Source organism: Lepisma saccharinum, chromosome 29, assembly GCF_977018435.1.
Source record: "Lepisma saccharinum chromosome 29, izLepSacc3.1, whole genome shotgun sequence".
NCBI classification, from domain to species: Eukaryota; Metazoa; Arthropoda; class Insecta; order Zygentoma; family Lepismatidae; genus Lepisma; species Lepisma saccharinum.
This window is the reverse complement of record NC_139257.1, coordinates 37,864,237-37,884,913: the sequence shown is the minus strand read 5'-3', so window position 1 is coordinate 37,884,913 and position 20,677 is coordinate 37,864,237.

Genomic DNA, 20,677 nt, shown 5'->3' with positions numbered 1-20,677 from the left:
AATAATAATACTATTATTATTAGTACGTTTAACCTGACACTTTCTCCCTGCCTGCTCAGACAAAAATTCGTGGTTGCACCTCTGATGTAAATAGAAACTCCGCATCTTAAATTAAATATTTTAATTATATTACGTATACCGTTTAATTGAATTATAATTTTTGGATGTTGGAATCACGTAGACTCTTTATATTATGAAGATATTTGTGTGTGGATGTTGAGAGGCGGTAATACGTAAGGTTGAAATAGAGAATACATCTGCGTGAATTTTTGGAGAGTTCGCCTTGAAAACCGGGAATTATACTTGAATTTTATCATGGTCCTAGAGTAGCCACCCTGTATATACTTTTTCCCAAATTAGTATGCTACTTTATTTTCTCCTTATTTTATTTTAGACCTCCCCAATGGCGCAGTGGTTGCGTCGTCGCCTTGTGATCAAGGTGTCCCGGGTTTGATACCTGGTGGAGGCACATAGTGGTTCGGATCCCACTTTAAACTGTAGGTCCAGTCCCGATTAGCCTTGCTGTGCATAAAGTGGACTTAAAACATCAAATCAATCAATTTCTCCTTAGTTTGTATCCATTTTCTGTCTCTTTATGCGAAGCATAAGGATGAATGATGAAACTGATGAAGGGACACTCGCAAAGAATGACACCCATGTCGAGTCCAAAACAATCGGCGACAAGGTCAGGAGTATCTGTGGAATTAACTGTGTTCGGTTGAATTTTTTAGCTTTGTCACAATTTACGGTTTTAAATACTATCGAACTATAAGTTCTGCTTGGGGAAAATGTCCTTAGCAGGTTCATTCTTCAGTCCTTAGCAGGTTCATTCTTCAGTCCTTAGCAGGTTCATTCTTCAGTCGTTAGCAGGTTCATTCTTCAGTCCTTAGAAGGTTCATTCTTCAGTCCTTAGAAGGTTCATTCTTCAGTCCTTAGCAGGTTCATTTTTCAGTCCTTAGCAGGTTCATTCTTCAGTCCTTAGCAGGTTCATTCTTCAGTCCTTAGCAGGTTCATTCTTCAGTCCTTAGCAGGTTCATTCTTCAGTCGTTAGCAGGTTCATTCTTCAGTCGTTAGCAGGTTCATTCTTCATTTTAATAGGTGTACTTCATAGCTCCTTGTGTTTCACATTCATCAGATGAGTGAGAGATCGTACTTCAGAGAGATGAATCTTAATGAATAATAGAATGACTAGCTAAGAGCAAAGAGTCTCTGCCTTTAGTTGATTTGAAATGTACATACGGGGTGATTCAGAAGGTAAGGTGTAAAATAAAATCTTATTTATTCTGATATGAAATACACACTGCAACGATATTGGCAAGAAATGCAAATACAATTATCCAAGTTTCTTACCTCATCACTACAAGTGCTCAATGTGGGCACCATTAGTGACATCAGGACAGTACTCAAATTCTGCTCCAGACACATCCCAGCATATCCTCAGAAATCAACTCCACTGCTTCAGAGATGTGCTGCTTTAATTCATGAAGGTTTTGTGGCATGGTGGTTTCTATGGGATGCACGCTTCATTGAATTTTGTTCGAAAGTGTATCTGCGCTGTCACGATAGACCTTGTACAAGCAAATTCCTCTAACGTCAGTATTGTATGATGTTGGGCTGTTCATGCTCACAATGAAAACCCCTGCCGAGGAACTTGCAACGTGTGTGACAAAACTTCTTGAGAGTTCCTCGCCAGGGGTTTTCATTGTGAGCATGAACAGCCCAACATCATACAGTACTGACGTTACACATTCATTGCCATAAAAAGCCTTCATTCTCCGATGAATGTCAGTTGAGGGACACATTTTCTGCAGTTAGAAACTGTTACCACATGCAGTTTTAGGCACACCAACATGGTATGGTTACATGCTGCCAACATGCAAATGCTTTCTCTTGCTTTGATGTCACCATCTTGACAGACTGCACCACTAGCGCTCCTAATGGCATTTAGCGACACTACCTCACACAAAAAAACTAATGACCTTGCACCTTCATTTCCTTCTGTGATTGGTTGCTTACCGTTTTTCGTTCTCTTGCTAGAGGCTGTTCTTTTTGCACCATCATTGCTGAATCGTGGTGTATGTACCATTTTATCCTTGTGCCCTTCATAGGTTAATGTTATGTTATGTTAGAAGGTGATTCATATCACCGATTGCTGCTTGTGTTAGATCTGGGTGAGTATGAGATGAATAAGGGATAACCTTGTGGTTTTCAATTTTCAATTGTTCTTTTAATCAGAAGAAATCTTATCCAAGCCTAAAATGCACAGAATTAATTCATTCTTGCATTATAAGAGATAAGGGCAGTTCTAGCAAAAACGGTATTATAAGCAATATGTGTACAGTGGAACTACAATTTTTTATTTTCCAATGTCTGGCCATCTGCATATACCCCAATAAAGCCATGCATTTTAAAAACTTCCCACATCTTAAGGCTTTCCACCTTGCTTTCCTGTAAAATGAGGTTCTACTGTAAATATTTCTATCTTAAATTTACACTAAACCTACTATTCCCACTGACAACTTTGTGTAGATAATTGAAATCATTCCAAAAACAGCACTGACAAGGAGGCGGTAAGTTTAGAAAGGACAGGAGATTTGGAGTTGAAAAATTGCATAATGAGGGAACCCTGTAACAAACTATAGATAGGAAAAAATAGATGGCTGAATCGATTCCAGAGAGCTGAGTGGGATATGCCATGGACCAGATGGGAGAGCAGTATTCTATTGGGAAATAAATGATTTGAAGTACAAGGTGATGGCTGAGATGTCACTAATTTCAGTGAAACGGTGCAGTAAACCTGAGAGACGCATAGCCTTTTTTGTGGTGCCTGTAATATGTTCCTTGATTGTTGGCCTAAATCTTTGAGAGGGTACTAATTTGTAGAGGCGCATATTTTTGGCAAATAAAAAAGCAAAATTCCGGTACAAAAACGGAGTTGATTTCGGGTTCAAAAGCGGTAAATAAAATGAAATTTCTGTGTTATAGCGGTGAATAATCACATCAAAAGTGGTATATAAAATGACATTTTGGTTTTAAAATTGTGAATATAATCCTAAATTTGATTTAAAAACTGTACTTATTACACAAAATAAACTTGTCCCTTCTAATAGCGCATTTATGTAGTTACCAGGATATTAAGTTTATTCCTGTATAAAGGGGTCCATTTTTTGCTTCACAAATATTTACAGCAGAATTAATAAATTTTCCGTGAATTGCAAAACTCACAGGATACTTCAGAAAGTGTCACGTTGGTATATAAACGGTAAATTTCGTGTTTGAGTATATTTCGCATTTTGCACTTCATTTTGCATTATTTCGTGACAAAACAGGGTAGGAAAATGCACCTCACACCTTTCAGACATGAAAATGAACATTACAGCATGTTATTTCATATTTCGTGTTTTCGTCAAAAACGAAATTTGCATGCCTCTACTAATTTGATGTTACATCAGTTTTTTGCCACTTTCGATTGTAACAATGGTGATAATATGACATGAATTGAGGGACAATCGCAAAGTGCATGTGAATGAAATAAATTAACAATAAAACAACCCCCCCCCCACAAAGAATTAGCCTGACTGTATGCCTTGTCAGCATACAAATGATGCAACCCAGGGTGTACAACATGACAGAGTTGTGTTATACAAGGGAGTCAAAGTGAGAACCTTAAAAAGTCCATCAAAAATTACAGGACACACTGTAAACAGCTCAAATTTACATGAGGTATTACAAAATGACCTCAAGGCTGCAACACTGATCAAATGAGCTTCACAACGCCATTTTTGTCATTTTAAAGATGGTGCCTCCTGCATTCAGATGCCCTCTGGAAGCCTAAAACTTATAGACATTCTACAGCAAATGAAAATTCAATGTCTATGCATGCTTACTAGAGCGCTGCAATGAGCGTTTTTCGCTCGAGCAGCAAATAATTCGCATGGGCAACTCTGAATTGATAGTTCTTCCGCTCAAGGGAAGAACGTATTAGTACACGTAATTCCGTAATTTGTCTATGGTAGTGGGCCCTCAAATATGGATCGTGAAGTAAAAGACGAAGTGAAATTGAGAAATAAGTAAACATAGTCGTCATCCTCATGATAAAATGCAGTTTTGTATATCTTCCCGAGATATATGAAAATGAAATAAATTATTATGGGCTGAAACTACCAAGGCTGACGTTTTATGTTTCTACGATTGTTGTCACGTTAAAATGATGTTCGACTGAATGTTATAACTGCATTGTATTATTTCGCAGAATGTGATTATCCTTTTCGGTAAGTGAACAATGATGTACTCGTACTTGTGGCACTGTGATACGATATTTGTAATTCCTTAGGCAGCTCTGTCAGCATGTGCATCCATTTTACGTTTCGGTCTGTAGATATTGCATACTTTCATATATATTGTATTTGAGCCTTACATAATATACAGAATTATTATTTAGAATTGTAATTGCATAGTGATTTTTTTTTTCCATGTATAGGTTTTATTTGGTCTAGGAATTAATTCGTGCGGTTGTTACGCACACATTGAAGCTGTAGTTCAAACACAAAATACATAAATACCTTAAGAAAAATATTGTCCATCGCGAGCCACCACTTTCGCCCATCTGTCAGGCAAGTTACGGATTCCGTGGCGAAAGAAGTCCTCATCCTTTGAAGCGATCCAGTCAGAGACCCATTTTTCGATATCTTCTGAAGAAGTGAACCGCTGTCCAATCAAATCGTTATTCATGCAATCGAACAAGTAGTAGTCCGAAGGAGCAACGTCTGGTGAATATGACGGGTGGGGTAAAACTTCCCATCCGACATTTTCTAAATAGGTTTTGACCGGTTTTGCGACATGTGGGTGAGCATTATCATGTTGAAAAATAAGTTTATCATGTCTGTTCTCCCATTCTGGTCGTTTCCTGGCCAGAGCTTGCTTCAAACACATTAATTGTCGTCGATAACGTTCTCCATTAATAGTTTCACCTGGTTGCAGCAGCTCATAGTACACCACACCTTTCATATCCCACCATATGCACAGCATAACCTTTGCACAGTGAATATCTCGTTTCGGTTGTGATGGACCTGGTTCACCTGGCTTCACCCAGGCCTTTTTTCGTTTCGGGTTCTCGTAATGGATCCACTTCTCATCGCCAGTAACAATGCGATGCAAAACCCCCTTTCTTTTCTGTCTTTGAAGCAGCAATTCGCAAATGGTTTTTTGTCTTTCAACGTCTCTGTCTTTCAATTCATGTGGAACCCAATGTGATATCTTTTGAATCATTCCCATGGCTTTGAGGCATTTGGAAACTGTTGTTTGATCAACGCCTAATGCTTCTGCAAGTTCTTCCTGCGTTTGACACGAATCCTGATCGAGCAATGCTCTCAATTCTTAGTCTTCAATTTTTTTTGGCTGTCCAGGTCGCTCTTGGTCTTCCAGGCCGAAATCACCACTTCTAAACCGTGCAAACCACTTCTGACACGTTTGCTCAGCTAGCGCATGGTCACCATACACTTCCACCAAAATACGATGACTTTCGGTAGCACTTTTCTGCATGTTAAAGTAATGAAGCAGAACACCCCGCAAAAACACTTTATCTGGCACGAACTGCGCCATGTTCAGTTGACTACAAAATGCTGTTGTTGACGCGTCAATCAACTGCCCTATACTACGAACGATGCGCGCTGACAGGAGTTTTCAACGCATGTGTGGCTACACAGAACTGTGGGACGAATTAATTCCTAGACCAAATAGGTTGACAATGCTTCTTATTAGGCTCTGAAATACAGAACGTTGTCTATAATTCCACTACGAGTGTGTATCACGCTCGAGCTTGGGAGATTCGATCGAGTATTTTCGAGTGAAAGTGGTATAATTCAGTACTCTAATGCTTATCATGCCAGCAAGTTTACAAATAGAAGATGAAGTTTGACAATGGCGTCAGTCCACAATCGGATGGGTAGAAAGATCTTCGTAGTGGTTCATAAGTGACTGCACATAGATTCCAAATATTCGGTAACAGTTTCATACATCGGAGACACATTTCTTCAATTTTACAGAAGAAACTACTTACGGAAATGAGTTTCTGCAAAGTTTACAACATTTGTCGAGGTATTTTCTTCCATAGTGGAATATATTTGACTGGGAAATCATGTATTCTTCAAGAGAAATATCTCACTGACACACAATTGCCATTGCTTTCATTTGCTTGCCCTACGACAACCGGATGCTGCGTACGTTTGATGACGTAAGCCCCTGTCAGTGTTTCAACCCATTTTTTTTTTTTACTAACGTAACCAAACCTAACCTAACCTTATTGGAATTGGTTCGTGGGGCTATCCGTTAATGGTTTGTGGGGCTATCCGTGTATGGTTCGTGGGACTATCAGTCAGCTACCCGTGCATAATGTATAATTTCCACCGGTGACTAACACGATAGTAGGTATTTTTCGGTGAAGAAGGTTGAAACACTGCATACCCACAACTTGAGTCAAGATGTGCCCGCCATATTGTGTGTTCCGGAAGCGAAGAAAGGAATAAAAAAGAAGCACTCAGAATGTGAAAAATTGTGTTTATTTTCGTGTAAAATGCATAATGGCACCTTGAACTATGTTCCGCAATACACAATTGGTAAGTACGAACCATGTGAAACACAAATATGCAATTTTAATGTGTCTCCGATCTATAAAACTGGTATAGAGGTTCCAACTCAAGACTTGAAAATATATGTGGATCTGCAATGTGTCTATGCGAAAATGTAGCAAACTTGTGCAACTTTACGTGCAGAAATCAACTAGATAAAAAACAAATTAAGGTTTTCATTTGACTGTCCCTCGTAATTATTTTAGGATAGCTAGTGAAAGTGTAGTCAAACATATGTAAATAGTTGCTTCTCTTTGCTTTCTTATATAGGACTGTAGCAAATGATTGACAATTGTCAACCATTTTCTAATCTCACAATGTTGACATGTGTTAGAGTAAAAAGTGATGCTGGTAAAGATTTTTAGAGATCTGATGCGGTGAAGAAATTCTACTGTTGAATGTGTTAATTATTCTCAACTAAGAGAAAGTGTTTGCAATCATCAAGGGTGTGGGGGTTAACACACTCCTTCTTTGCCAATATTTAAGTTCAGGACCAGGAAACACCACTGATCTATACTGCCCTAAAGCCCATAGAAAAATATTGTCACTTCTAAAGAAAGAAGAAAACTGGCATTGTGTGGTATTATTCATGGATGTCTGCAGATTAATTTTTTTTAGCAAGGAGGTGTGAGCATGTTATTTCTTTTCCAGGAAGGGATTGGGGCAAACTAGTCATGTTTCCCCATAAAAGCGTTGCCTCCTCAAAAACAGTAGTTCAGTTTGAAGTTACATGTTCCTGCAATACACTTACAATAATTAATTTCTGTGACAAATGAAATTATATGTGTGGAATATATAATTTTAGGTTTACATTCAGTTTCCAAGGGGGGCCCATGAGGTCTGTGCAAAAGAAATCTAATTTTGAAATGGTATGCCAATGTATCAATACTAGGGATGTGACGAAGCTGTAAGTTTACCGATGCCGATGTACTCGCCGATAATTTTTGGAACCGATACCGATGCCGATATTTAACCGATTCCGATACATAAGATTATTGAACAGAAATGGAATGTTATTTTCTGCATGAAAAATAAATTTGGTATGTACATTTCTATTGCATATCATATGTATATACATATATATGTACATTTGCATCTATGTGAACCTAGAGATTTAACATTAGTACACAAGCAGTTCTTTGAAATGCAAAATGAATTCCTGTTCTGCCAGATTCAACTTCAGAAATAGTAGATTTGGAAGCACTTCAGGAAGTAACGTACTTCTTATCGCAAATCTGTTCAGCAACACTGAATACTCAATCACTGAATGCTGATGCAGCAGGTATGCCCAAGTATTTTCTCAGCACTTGCTTCAGGTTTGAATACTCACTTCTGAATTTCCAATACAACCGCAGATCCTGGTTCATCAATGTACTGTTTTATTTCCGATTTTGAGTTAGGTTGATCCTCTGAATGAGAGTTTGCAATAATTTTATTACAAAAACTCTACAATAATGACGAATCATAACCAAATTTTCAATAAATCTTACAAAACTAAAATGTAAAACTCTAGTATAATCTGTACCGGTTTAAATATCGGATTTTTGCCGATTCCGATACCGATGCCGATATGTCAATTTTGGCCGATTTTCATACATCGGTAATCGGCTTCGGCTTCGGCACATCCCTAATCAATACTTGCTTTTCCACTACTAACACTGCATAGTGGAGTTCTTTATTCCGTTTGTTGTTGCATTTCTAGGCCTCAACATTCACGTGGTATTATGTACTTATGGGGATTTTCGGGTACCTGAAGTAGAGACAAACAAGCCAATGAATTTTTTATATAGCTCAACACAACTGTTGTAACCCAGCTTCCCTCCTGATTTGACACGTGTGGGCTTCTTTCTGTTTCAGAAGATAAAATCCAAAGTGAAAGGCTGCTGTTTCTAGATGGGAGAGATTGAGAAAAAGTCAGTATGAGATCTGCAGGATGAAATAAATAAATCTCGCTAAACTGTATAACAAGTAAATCAAATACTTTTGAAAAGCTTTGATTCTTTTTGGACTAACCTAACATTCTTCTCCCTCCCCCTTCTGAAATAAATTGCATGTTTTGTTTCTTATGTCACCTTTCTACCTCTTTAGGGGAATCAGGATGATTATTAGATCAATTGATAAACTGATAACACACACAGATACCTAAATTCGAATACTTCAATTCTAACCCCCCAGTAGTGTTGCCAGATTTTACATCCCCATCTATTTTGTTGGCAAAGGGCATTTATTGATGCACAGTCTGTGTGTAAAGGTTTCCCTGTTTTAGTGCCAGTCTGGGTGTCGGGGTTCCTTTGCATAGAAGTATCCTTTCCTTTAATTTTCATTTTCTTCACCTTGAATAGTCTAAAGTTGCAAATAAGTAACGTAATATAGGGTGTCCGGAGTGGGACTGACAGTTTTTTAAACTGTTTTATTTTAATATGGTAATGAGTAGCTAGAAACGGAAACATACAGTTTGAAGGCAAACTCACCCAGTTTTATTATTAGGTGCATCCAGAAAGTAAGTTTCCCACTCGCCCACAGGTGGCAGGCCATGCGTATTGAAACCGGTTTTGCGCATGCGTGAGAGGCACATGCCCAGGCTAGTGAATGTCCTAGAAGACGCCTCCCAAAAGTTCTCAGTAGCGTCGCGGCAGCGATGACACATAGCGGCTCTTATTCCATCTCCCGCCGTGTGCGAGGTTCATTCGGTGATCAAGCACAAAACATACAGCCGATCGAAATTCATCGTCAGCTGTGCCAGGTGTAGGGCCAGACGTCATAAGCAAGCGGATGGTGCATCGTTGCTGCAGGGCATTTACTGAAGGCCAGCAAAATGTGCATGACAACGAGCACAGTGGGTGGCCATCGGCCATTATGGACGAGCTTGTGGAGCAGGTGCAGCAGCGCATATTTGAGGATGAGGATCCTCGCATCACGATCACAGAATTCAGCAGCCATTTCCCGCAGGTTTCTCAGTCATTGCTGCACGACGTTGTTAATAAACGCCTCTTGTTCCGGAAATTGTGTGCCTGGTGTCGAAATAACTGATGCTTGAACACAAAGGAAAATGCATGGGCATGGTGTTGACATTTCTGCAGTGTTACCATGATGATGACGATTTTCTCAACCGGATCATCACAGTGATTACCACCTGTTCTTGCACCTGAAAGAATTCCTGTCCGATCAACATTTTCACAGTGACGAAGAGGTTCAGATGACTGTCACACAGTGGTTCAGCGTCCAGGCGGCAGACTTCTACGATGCAAGTATACAGAAGTTGGTCCCACTCAATGACAAGTGCCTGAATTGCGACGGGAATTATGTTGACAAGTGCTGTATCTGTGGCAATAAATCATTGAATGAAATAATGTTTCCTTTTTGTGCTCAACCCCAGGGAAACTTACTTTCTGGATGCACCTAATAGAAGCAGTTGTGTCTCAGTATAGCTCCACATGAGCTCCGTTTGTTGCATGGGGAATGTCCACCCTGTATTCAATCTCCCTCCATGTGTTCTGTACCATCTGAGGGGTTACAGAAGTAGAAGCATTCTGAATACGATCCTGCAGTTCTTGTAGATCATCTATCTTTTGGCCAGAATACACCATGTCCTTGATGTACTCCCAAAGAAAGAAGTCTAGAGGGGTAACATCAATCTTGTGCAGAATGTCAATGGCAAGTAAATGCCTTTTCGGCTTGTCATCTGGCTTATTTCATGCAACAACTGCACCTTGTATGCATACTAACGTAACCTTTTATGCACGACTTCGTGAACAGTGGACCTTGGAATTCCTAGCTTCCTGCTAGTCTCCCGCATTGACTTCAGTGAACTACGTGATCATTTTACTCTACCGACGCCATTTTTGTTTGAGGGACACTAGCGGCGCTAGTTGTATATGTACATGTATGAAAATTTACTAAACCAAACTCACAAATGTACTATTACTTTTGCAATGCATTGTTAACAAAAGCTGAGTTTGTTGAAATGTAATAGCTATTTAGAAACTGTCAGTTACAATATGGACACCCTGTATTATTCAAAATACAAATTTTACATCAGGGACATGTATGCCATTACAGTCATGTTCCCCTTAATATTTAAAAGGAATTATCATGTGTGTGCAAGATATTGCTTATACAGCATATCCTCAAAGGTAACTCAAGCATAGCAATGTTTATGACCAAGGGTACCTTAACTCGGCAACCCTTTAGTTTATATTGCAGTTAGATAATATGATGATGAAAACAAACATTTTGCATTATTTAAATTCTTCCAGGAGTATTTTTTTCTCTTGTCCATTGCAATGGGAAGGGATACAGTTTATTATTATTATTTTTTGGTTGGGGAACTTATTTGCTACAACACTTTCTGTACTGCTAAGTGTTTGTGTGTGAGAAAGAGGTAGACATAACTTTTTTTTCCATCATATAGATGCAATAAACTGTATGTTTCAGTGTGTAACAAATACTACGGTAAGGGATATGAGAGATCATAAGTTGGTTGTTTTATTTCATTTGAAGCATTTACAGTGTAATAATTATTAAAACTTTCCTGGTGGCAAATATTGAAGAGGTTTTCTCGGGCAATCAGCCAGGTGATTTCCGGATAGGCTTCTGAGCTTTCGAGAGCTAACATCACTCTCATCTTCAGGGGTTGACGTTAGCTCTCGAAAGCTTGGAAGCCTATCCGAAAATCATCTTGCTGATTGCCCGAGAAAACCTCTTCAATTTACAGTGTAGTTTGTAATAGGACTGATCTTCCTGAACTATATACAGAGAAATTTGAAAAAAAGATTTCTTTTTACAGGTTGATACAATGCAGACTCTTCTGGCACGAGATGAAAAATTGGATAATCTTGTTTTAAAATCATCAGAACTCAGTGAATCTTCTAAAATATTTTATAAATCGGCTCGAAAAATGAACAAAGGGTGCTGTAGTTTCTAACAAATATTTTTTGAGCATTGGCCTATGAAACGTTTTAATTGTATAAATGAAGGTAAATATTGTGCTGCCGAGTTTTGCAGCATTTCAGACTTTTTCTTACAAGTGATATCCATGTTGTAATGCTTTATGAGATAAAAAAGACAGAAGAGTACATATTTATTAATTTGTTTGCAAGTGTTGTGTTTTTTGTATGAAAGTGCACATTTAAAATTTGACTGACTCCCACTAGTAATTGAAAGGTTAGATAAAGTTATTTTTCTTTCGTATTTTTGACAGTGCCTTTTTTGATTGAGGTATAATTAACCAACTTAAGATTCACTTCAAGTAAACTCATTACTTATTACAGTTTCTGACTCTACCTTGCAATGTTGTTGTCATGTGACTTGTCTGTGGACCAAAAGTTATGAAAAGTGAACGGTTTCAGTCCTGATCTGTAAGTAATAAAAATGTTTCAGGAATGGCAATTGTACCTGTAGAAAGGTAACAAAGTAATATTTGTGAACTATAGGTGTGTGTTGTGATAATGTAAGTCTAATCGATGAGTTGGCTGGTTATGTTGAATTCAAGTATTTCACTATTGTTGTTACTGTGGGTATAGCCATCAACCTTCATGGCTTGCTGTGGCGTATGCACTATGGGAAAAGATCTGTGTTTAGATCACTATTTAGATTCTGCTGGTGAAATTCTGGTTTCTAAGTACTGGGGGGCTAGAGTGCTGAGATGTGTTACCTACTTCATTTTTTTCTGGCGTAAATGAGGACTGCACAAAACTCGTCATCATAACCAAAGAGACATGAAGAATGCAACATGGTCCAGTCCTCCATATCCCATAGTGCACCCTAGTCAAAATGAGAACTCCCACCAGCTGGGTATATTATTAAAGTGATATACGCAAGATTTATCAGTTAAAGTGCTGATAATTTTACCGATCCAATATATCTAGAAATATCTTACAATTTAGTTATTTTGTTATAATTTTTATGGGCATAAACTAGGTCTGATCGACATCGGTATCGGCCGATACCTGGTATCAGAAAGTATCAGTTGCAATTCATTTACCAATACCAACCGATTCCAGCATTTTGATCTTTCATGGGCTCTGCAAAAATGCCTCTCGACGCTTTCATGGAGTGCAACTTTATTTTGCACCAGTTTTGAGTGAAAAAACTGAATTTTGTGACGAAATAACATGTGATTTAATATTGTAATGCATTTAATTAGAGTGGAATTTTCACACACTATTCTTAATGAATATTTTGAATAACTTTTAATTATTACAATTTTCAAGCATCGGTATCGATATCAGTGAGAGCATGTATCGGTTCAAAGTGATATCGACTCACATATCATGTCCATTCTGTACTTTCCTTAAGTTAATGTATAAATATGCAGCTTCTTATGCATTGCAAAAGCTTGGTTCATCTGGTAACATACATTTACTAAGGAGGTCAGTGAACCATTTGAAAGTTTATATCAGATTTATAGAATATCGGTTATTGGTATCGATAAATTTTATATCGTTACTTTATCGCAATTGGCCAAAACTTCATATCGGTCCATTGCTAGTGAAAATTGTAGCAACCAGGGATCATAACTAAGGCTGATTTCACACTAAAGTAACAAGTGAGATGGAGTTTTCCACACTGAAACAATAAGTGACATTGTACCCCAAACTGTGTTACCTTCTAGTCTGCAGAAAAAGATGCATTTGCTGTGTATGCAGGAACAACAGTGTGAGATGACACAATGCACATGATTGGAAAAATGGCCTGATTCAAGTAACATGTTCATCACTTCAATGTGAAAGATTGCATTTAAACCTTAAGGTTTGTTTTCAAGTAATCTGTCGCTTACGTGTGTACCAGACAGTATGTCATTTCTTACTTCAGGGTGAAAGTTCCTTTAGTCTCTGGAAGTACACATGTCTCACCGTATAATTTCCAGAACTTAGTAGGTATATAATGTTCATCCAAGTAAACTATAACTTTTTGTTGCACCCCATAATAGTGTTACCCAGTCAAAAAAAGACTCTTTCAGTTTGAAGTTATCATCTTTTACAATAATTTGCATATATTGCTGTGACAGAAATGAAATATGTGTCAAATATATAATTTTGGGTTGGCATTTCTTTCCCCCGTCTTCCAGAGGTCTGTGATTGGAGGCCACTGACCAACTGAGATTTCTCATTGGGTGTCTATTAAATAGGGGAAAGGGATTAGTCCTTGTGAACCTCCACATCTTATTGTAATAAATCAACTATATTCACATTTGAAAATATGTTCTATGATTTTACCATGCCAAGTGTATTTGCACGTTTTGTCACGGTAAGTTCATAGCCGATCATCTTCAGATACCTTGACCAATTTTGCTTAAATGTAATACCAGACCAAGCCTCCTAGGTGTCTAGTTACAGCTATCTAGATATCAATTTTACAAGTTATCATGGGTACAAAATTAGTGACTTTACTCATACCCCTTCAAAAATACGTTAAAAGTTTTTATTACCGATTTGTAGGATTCTGCGGAATGGACATTTTTATTTTTGTCAGGATGAGAAATTATTAAAATCATGTTCTACATTGGGGCAAAAAATTTGCCACTCTCCAACTTTGCCAGGAAATTTGTGAAAATGTTTGAAATTTCCCGACATTGTGAAAAAAATCTAATTCTGCTCACACTATTTACCTCTCAAATAATTGCTTTTTTGTATATCATGAATCAAGGCTTACAGTGCAGAAAACATCGAAAATTAACAACTTTGAAACATGATCATTAAAATTTCCTGACTGTTCAGTATCTCGAGAAGTTGGGAAACCCTTTCTCAGAATCGGGATGGGAATCCCCCCAAGGTACTGACTTTTTGGGATCCTGCACACCCCAACCAACTTGTAGCACACATGATGCTATAAACGCACCTATAGCTTTCATTCTCTAAGCTATATGTGTGTTCTGTACCTTGAGATTTATGTATCAAGGCTTAGATTCTGCACAATACTATATTTGCCCATGGAAAACACACCAAAATCAATACTTGGTATGATTGCTGTAAATGGTTACAGCACTTTTCCATACCTTCTTGAAATTATCTTAAGTCCTCCCTGTTCATTACACCACTCCATGAAGGTACATAGGAGGGAAGGAGTAGTCTACACATTTTTAACCTTGATGAGAGTGGAATTGATGTGATCAGCATCACATTTCCACCTCCTTTACCCCTCCCCCACAAGAGGAGAGTCTGAGTAAACCCCAGAGGTTTAATAATTATGTAGGAAATTGACACAATAATTCCTACTCGATCACCCACCCTGGGAATTGTACCTGGGTCTCCTGAGTGGCAGTATGATACACTATCCGTTAGACCACTTCAGCTCATATCTTTGTTACAGTAATTGTAGATTCTGTATACTGCATACTTCAGCAATCATCCCTTCATTGTTTGAATTGTTTTGAGTCCACTTTATGCACAGATGAGCTAATCGGTACTGGACCTACAGTTTAAAGTGGGATCCGAACTGTGCATCGTGCTTACAACAGGTATTGAACCCAGGACCCCTCGATTACAAGGCGATAATGTTACATTGGACATATCCCAATCATCCCTTCATACTGTGCTGGTAGCGATTGTCCTATTTGTTCTTTTTCTTTTAGGGAAATGGGTTTGAGGTACTTGAAGGAGGGAGGGGGATGCATTCTGTCACCAGTAGTGTGTTTTGAAACTGGGAACAAAATAGAGATCGTGAGCCATAAGGCTAGCCGCACACCAGACGAAACATCAACTCGAGTCACGTTGCGGCAGTTTGCGACAAAACAACAAAGATCTTGGGAATTTGGTCTCGCAAGTAGCAGCTTGTGAGACGACGATCTGTGCCTGTGTGAATCCTTTCAATTCAGACAAACATCTAATCACGGACCGAAAACGGGGACAACTTGAAGCCAGCAATTAAATGCAGTCATTGATCCTCATGGCCGTATTTAGAGGGGGGTTTCTAGGGTTCACCCCCCCCCCCCCGAAACTTTCGACATGTTGGATTAATGGAAGTTCAGAAACCAAAATCTGTAACAAATTTTCAATTTTTTTTCGAAGCATCGCAAAAATACAAGGAGACAATGTTGAAACGATCGAGCTAGAATTGTCATACATCTGGAATTCTGAAAGTTGAGTGAAACAGGATTTATTCTCAGAATCGTAGCCCACCCGCGACCCCTCCATTTTCACTTCTGCTGTCATCTTTCCAGTGTTGTTCCTGCATCACAAGGAATATAGACTGAAGATTCCCTTATGATTGTCCCAAAATTCCCTTTCCAACTTTTAAATTCCCTGTCCGATAAAGTCGAAAATCCCCCTTGATAGGAGTTCAAACCTAGGGTCTCCAGTTTCGTAGCGTTACGTTCGCGATTGAGGTTACAATCCATGCACAAGGCTAAGTTTTTATAAATAATAACTGCTTCCGCACTTTTCAAAATTCCAAAAATGTAATTTTAAAGTTAAACAACAAAAACTTTATGACTAAAATTTCCATCTAACTTTTAAAGCTTTTTTTTGAAGGCATCTAAAGTTTAATGGCAAAGTATAATAATTGTGCATTTCAGTACACACTGTGTGAAACGTGAAAAAACAAAAAGAAACTTGTGCTGGATATTCACTCATCTGCTGGATTGATTGATTGATTGATTTGATTGATTTGTTGTTTTAAGTCCACTTTATGCACAGTAAGGCTAATTGGGACTGGACCTACAGTTTAAAGTGAGATCCGAACCACTATGTGCCTCCAGTGGGTATCGAACCCGGGACCCCTTGATTACAAGGCAACGACGCTACCACTGCGCCATCGGGGAGGCCCATCTGCTGGATTGAGTAAGCCCCCTCAAGGATATAACAATAATATAATAATAATTATTATTAGTATTATTATGGAATAAAATTGTTTTATTATGAAATTTTAATTATTATTGTACAATTATTGTTATTATTTCTATTATTCAAATTTCTGGCGACGCCCATGGGAACAATTATGAATGAACCCCCCCCCCCCCTGAAAATTTTTCCTGCCTACGGCCATGTTGATCCTTACATTAAATGGTTAATATCATATTTTCTAACCAAATATTTTTACAAATGTATTCCATTCACAGCATATAAACTGATAAAGAAATTCTATATACACATTGATACACTGATTCTGCTGTAACTTGTTATCGGGTTATGCATTGTTGCCCGCTAACCAAATTATAAAAGACAGACCTAGATCTGTTGTGTACATGGATGAAATCTGCTACCAGATTTTAGCTAACAAACAAGATGACTCGTCATTTCAGATCCGGGGTGCGGCTGGCCTAAAGAATGAGATGTTCATGTAAGACGACACTTACCTGTTTCATAATCTAAATATAATGACCCATAATTAGGGCTGAGCTGATACTGATACTCTTACCGATTCGAACTGATGATACCGATACTTGAAAATTGCAATAACAAATGCTTGTTCAAAATTTTGATAACTATTGGTGTATAAATATTTTTCTCCAATTATATGCATCAATTTACCAAGAAATTTTCTTTAGAATATCAAAATAGATGTTATGTAATCACAAAATACAATTTTTAGTGCAAAATTGGTGCAAAATAAAAATAAAGTTTGAATTTTGCATAATTTCCAGGATAATTAGGCTGCAAAAGTGTCGCGCAACCTTTTTGCGGACCCCGTGAAACAAAAATGCCGGAGAAGTAGGGATGAGCCGATATGAAAATTTGGCCGATACCGATAAATTACCGATATAAAATTTACCGATACTGATAACCGATATTCTACTGATCCGATATAAAATTAGAAATGGTCCTTGAACCTGAAAGGTTCACTGACCTCTTTAATAAATGTGTGTTTCAAGGTGACTGCAGTGCAAGAGAAATTGCATATTTAGACATTTACTTATTTAGAAAGTAGGGCATGTATATTATCCATAAAAATTACAACAAAATGGCAGAATTTTGCACTAAATTACCAGAAAATAATCGATATATCGGATCGGTAATTTTACCGATACACCGATATGCCTATATCGGCCGATACTGATAGAGTACCGATTAATCGGTCCCATCCCTACGGAGAAGTATCGGTAGATGAATTCCAACCAATACTTTCCGATACCGATACCAATACATCGGCATGGATATCGACTCAGCCCTATCCATAATGGATTATTTGTTCTCTTCTTTAGCTTCTTTAGCTGACAAAATCCCATATCAATTTAATGTTTTCATTCATTTGAAATTCCTATGAACTAGGGGCATGGCATACCCTTGTATACCCCTGCCCTTTATTTTCAGCCCTGGCTCTATGGCACAGTCCTTCAAATCCTGATCAGATAAAATTTACATATTTTTTTTCAACTCACTTTCTATTAGGTCCTGAAACAGTGTGAAATGGAACTTTTCATGGTTTTTATGAGAGCTATGTATTAGAAATCTTCTAGCTTCACTGTTAAGAAATATCGGTGTTTATTAACAAGAAAATGAAATGGAAGAAGAAAATGACAAACGAAAGATACTGCTGTTGTGTAGACACATATATGTTTGTGAATTTTGAAAAATATACACAGTATATGCTTCATCTATATTCTTTACTTATTTTCTTTTAATTTTTATTTTTATTTTCAAAGAAGTATTGCATATATGGTATCCATTTATAACAATGTCTCCAAACATTTAATTGTTGTACTTTTGGTGAGAGTAAATTATTTGGAACTATAACTTAATCCACAACAATTTCATTAAAATATGGTATTCCTTTAAATTTAATAAGTTGGTGTTGAATCTGAAATGATTTTAGTGCAAGGTTTTACAACCATTTATGTATATAATTACCTTTTTGAAAAGCCAAACTCTTTCTTTAGTGTAACAGTGAAAGTATCATATGTTTTTCCTTTCAGTTTTAAATATAGTAACATGAAATCCAGAAATTAAATAGATTAGTATGTACGTATATGTACTCAAAACATGTTAGCCAAATTAGATGCCGATGTCATAATATTTTGAATGGTGCTAAATTAATTAATTAATTTGCATTTATGTAATAATAGGCCAAACTATAATGCTTTAGAAAATTGCAAGAGGCAAATTTCAGTTTATGTAACTGATTTTTTTGATAAACAGGAGGATGTTGTATAATTTATAAGCAATAGATAGCAATGAATCACTGTATGTTTAAAATTAATAACAAAGATATACATTCCTGTAGGCATTATTGTGTGATAATTTAGTAGATAAGATCAGCAAATGTTCATAGTTATTTACACAAAATATCACCAGTCTTCCCTTTTCCATGCTTTGGATGGGTTGAAAACATGTTGCGGCTAATTGATTCTATTTAAGTGATGTGATGGTTATGAATATGCAGTGTTGCATATACCATTACTGATATCTGTTATAACTTTTAATTAATTATTTAATAAATTATAAAAACTTGGTGTATATATTTCAACAACCCCCTTAATTTGTGTGTGTAGATAAATTAGCTACATAAAGCTTAAAATTTAAATTTAGTATTTAAAAATATGCAAGAATTTCTTATTGTTTATTAAGAATTGAACTTTTGGATTTTAATGTTTACTTTGGGGAAGGACTTCAACAAATCCTTTCATGATAAAATTCTTTTGAAACAAATGTTGTCTCCTCAGAATTTTGATAATTGCTTTCTTTTCAGCGAGATGAAATTTTATATTATGTAAAAAGGCATGATTTCTTTGAAGAATTTTATCATGTTCACAGCACCGGAGTGTTAATATTTACTGCTCTAGAATCTTTCATGATTCTGGGAGATTAATGTGTCATTGGAAAAATGTGGTTGTTTATATGTGTTTTTCAAATCGACTATTAATATAAACGTTCCATTTCCCAATTATGTGTGATTAAAGCGTGTGAAATGCTGATGTCCATGTTTCTGTTACAAGTTGTTTTCGTGTGTTTCTCTATATTCCATTAAGAGATTACACAAGTTTCAGGGTACTTGAAAAGAAAAAAAAAATAGAAAAGTAATCTGACTGAAAAATTTAAGATCTTATTTTTGTACAATGTTGACAGAATTAGACAAAGATATTGTACTATTTTAGAACTTTATAGTAAATAATTTGTTATGTAGTGAGAGGGGAGAACACAACATACAAACGAGGTAGGAGAGATGATGTGACAGTAACCCTTTGTTACGAATTGATTGTTGTGCAGTGTCAGCATTTTTATTACTGCTTTCGTCAAAACTGGATTAATATTTTATTTACAAATTCTTTGGCACTTTCTGCCGTTATTATTAATCCAGTCTTGAACATCATTGGCTTTATGGTGTTAAGTGTGTTGTGAAAATACAAGATCTTAATCGAAAAGTGTTTCAAGAGATATTTATTGTTTTGATTTGTGTTTTCTGAGATGATGTACGAGCAATACTTATTCTACAGTGTGAGGATAATCTGTGCATTAATAATTCAAAATGTTGTAATTGTGATAAAACTTTTCATTGGAATGGCAGGAATCTTCCATACACTGTTAACAAAAATGTTCAAATGTTATTCTTTGAAAATTGCTGATATTGTATAACATTTAAAAAAATATATGTATGTATGTGAGCCTGTAAATATATATATAAACAAAGATGTGTTAAATAGTAATTTAATGTTTTTATTCTTGTGATTGTTTTCATGGTTCCTAATCTAATATTCATTTATTGATAATTTCATTGATGGATTCATTACCTTCCGATCAATTTATCATCATAACCAGTGATATGTAAGGAGAAAGAATACGTCAACCCTGAGCAAAATTATAACCTTATGTTTATTAAACATTTAGACAAATCGAAATTTGGCCAAAATTCAACCATGGGAAATGCAAAATTGGCCATTGGGTCTGATGAGATCAATGATTTTCACTTGTTAAACAAAAGAATATGATAAGGGACATTTATTACAGGGTGGTTACTCACCAGAAATTCCTTGAATTCTGGGAATTCTGCATGAATTATTGGCTCTGGGAATTCTACGTGAATTCTGCATGAATTCTTCTTCTCTGGACGTAAAAATTTGCAACTTTCATTAATTCTAATCCCATTGAATAGATACATATTTATAAATGCTCTGAGGC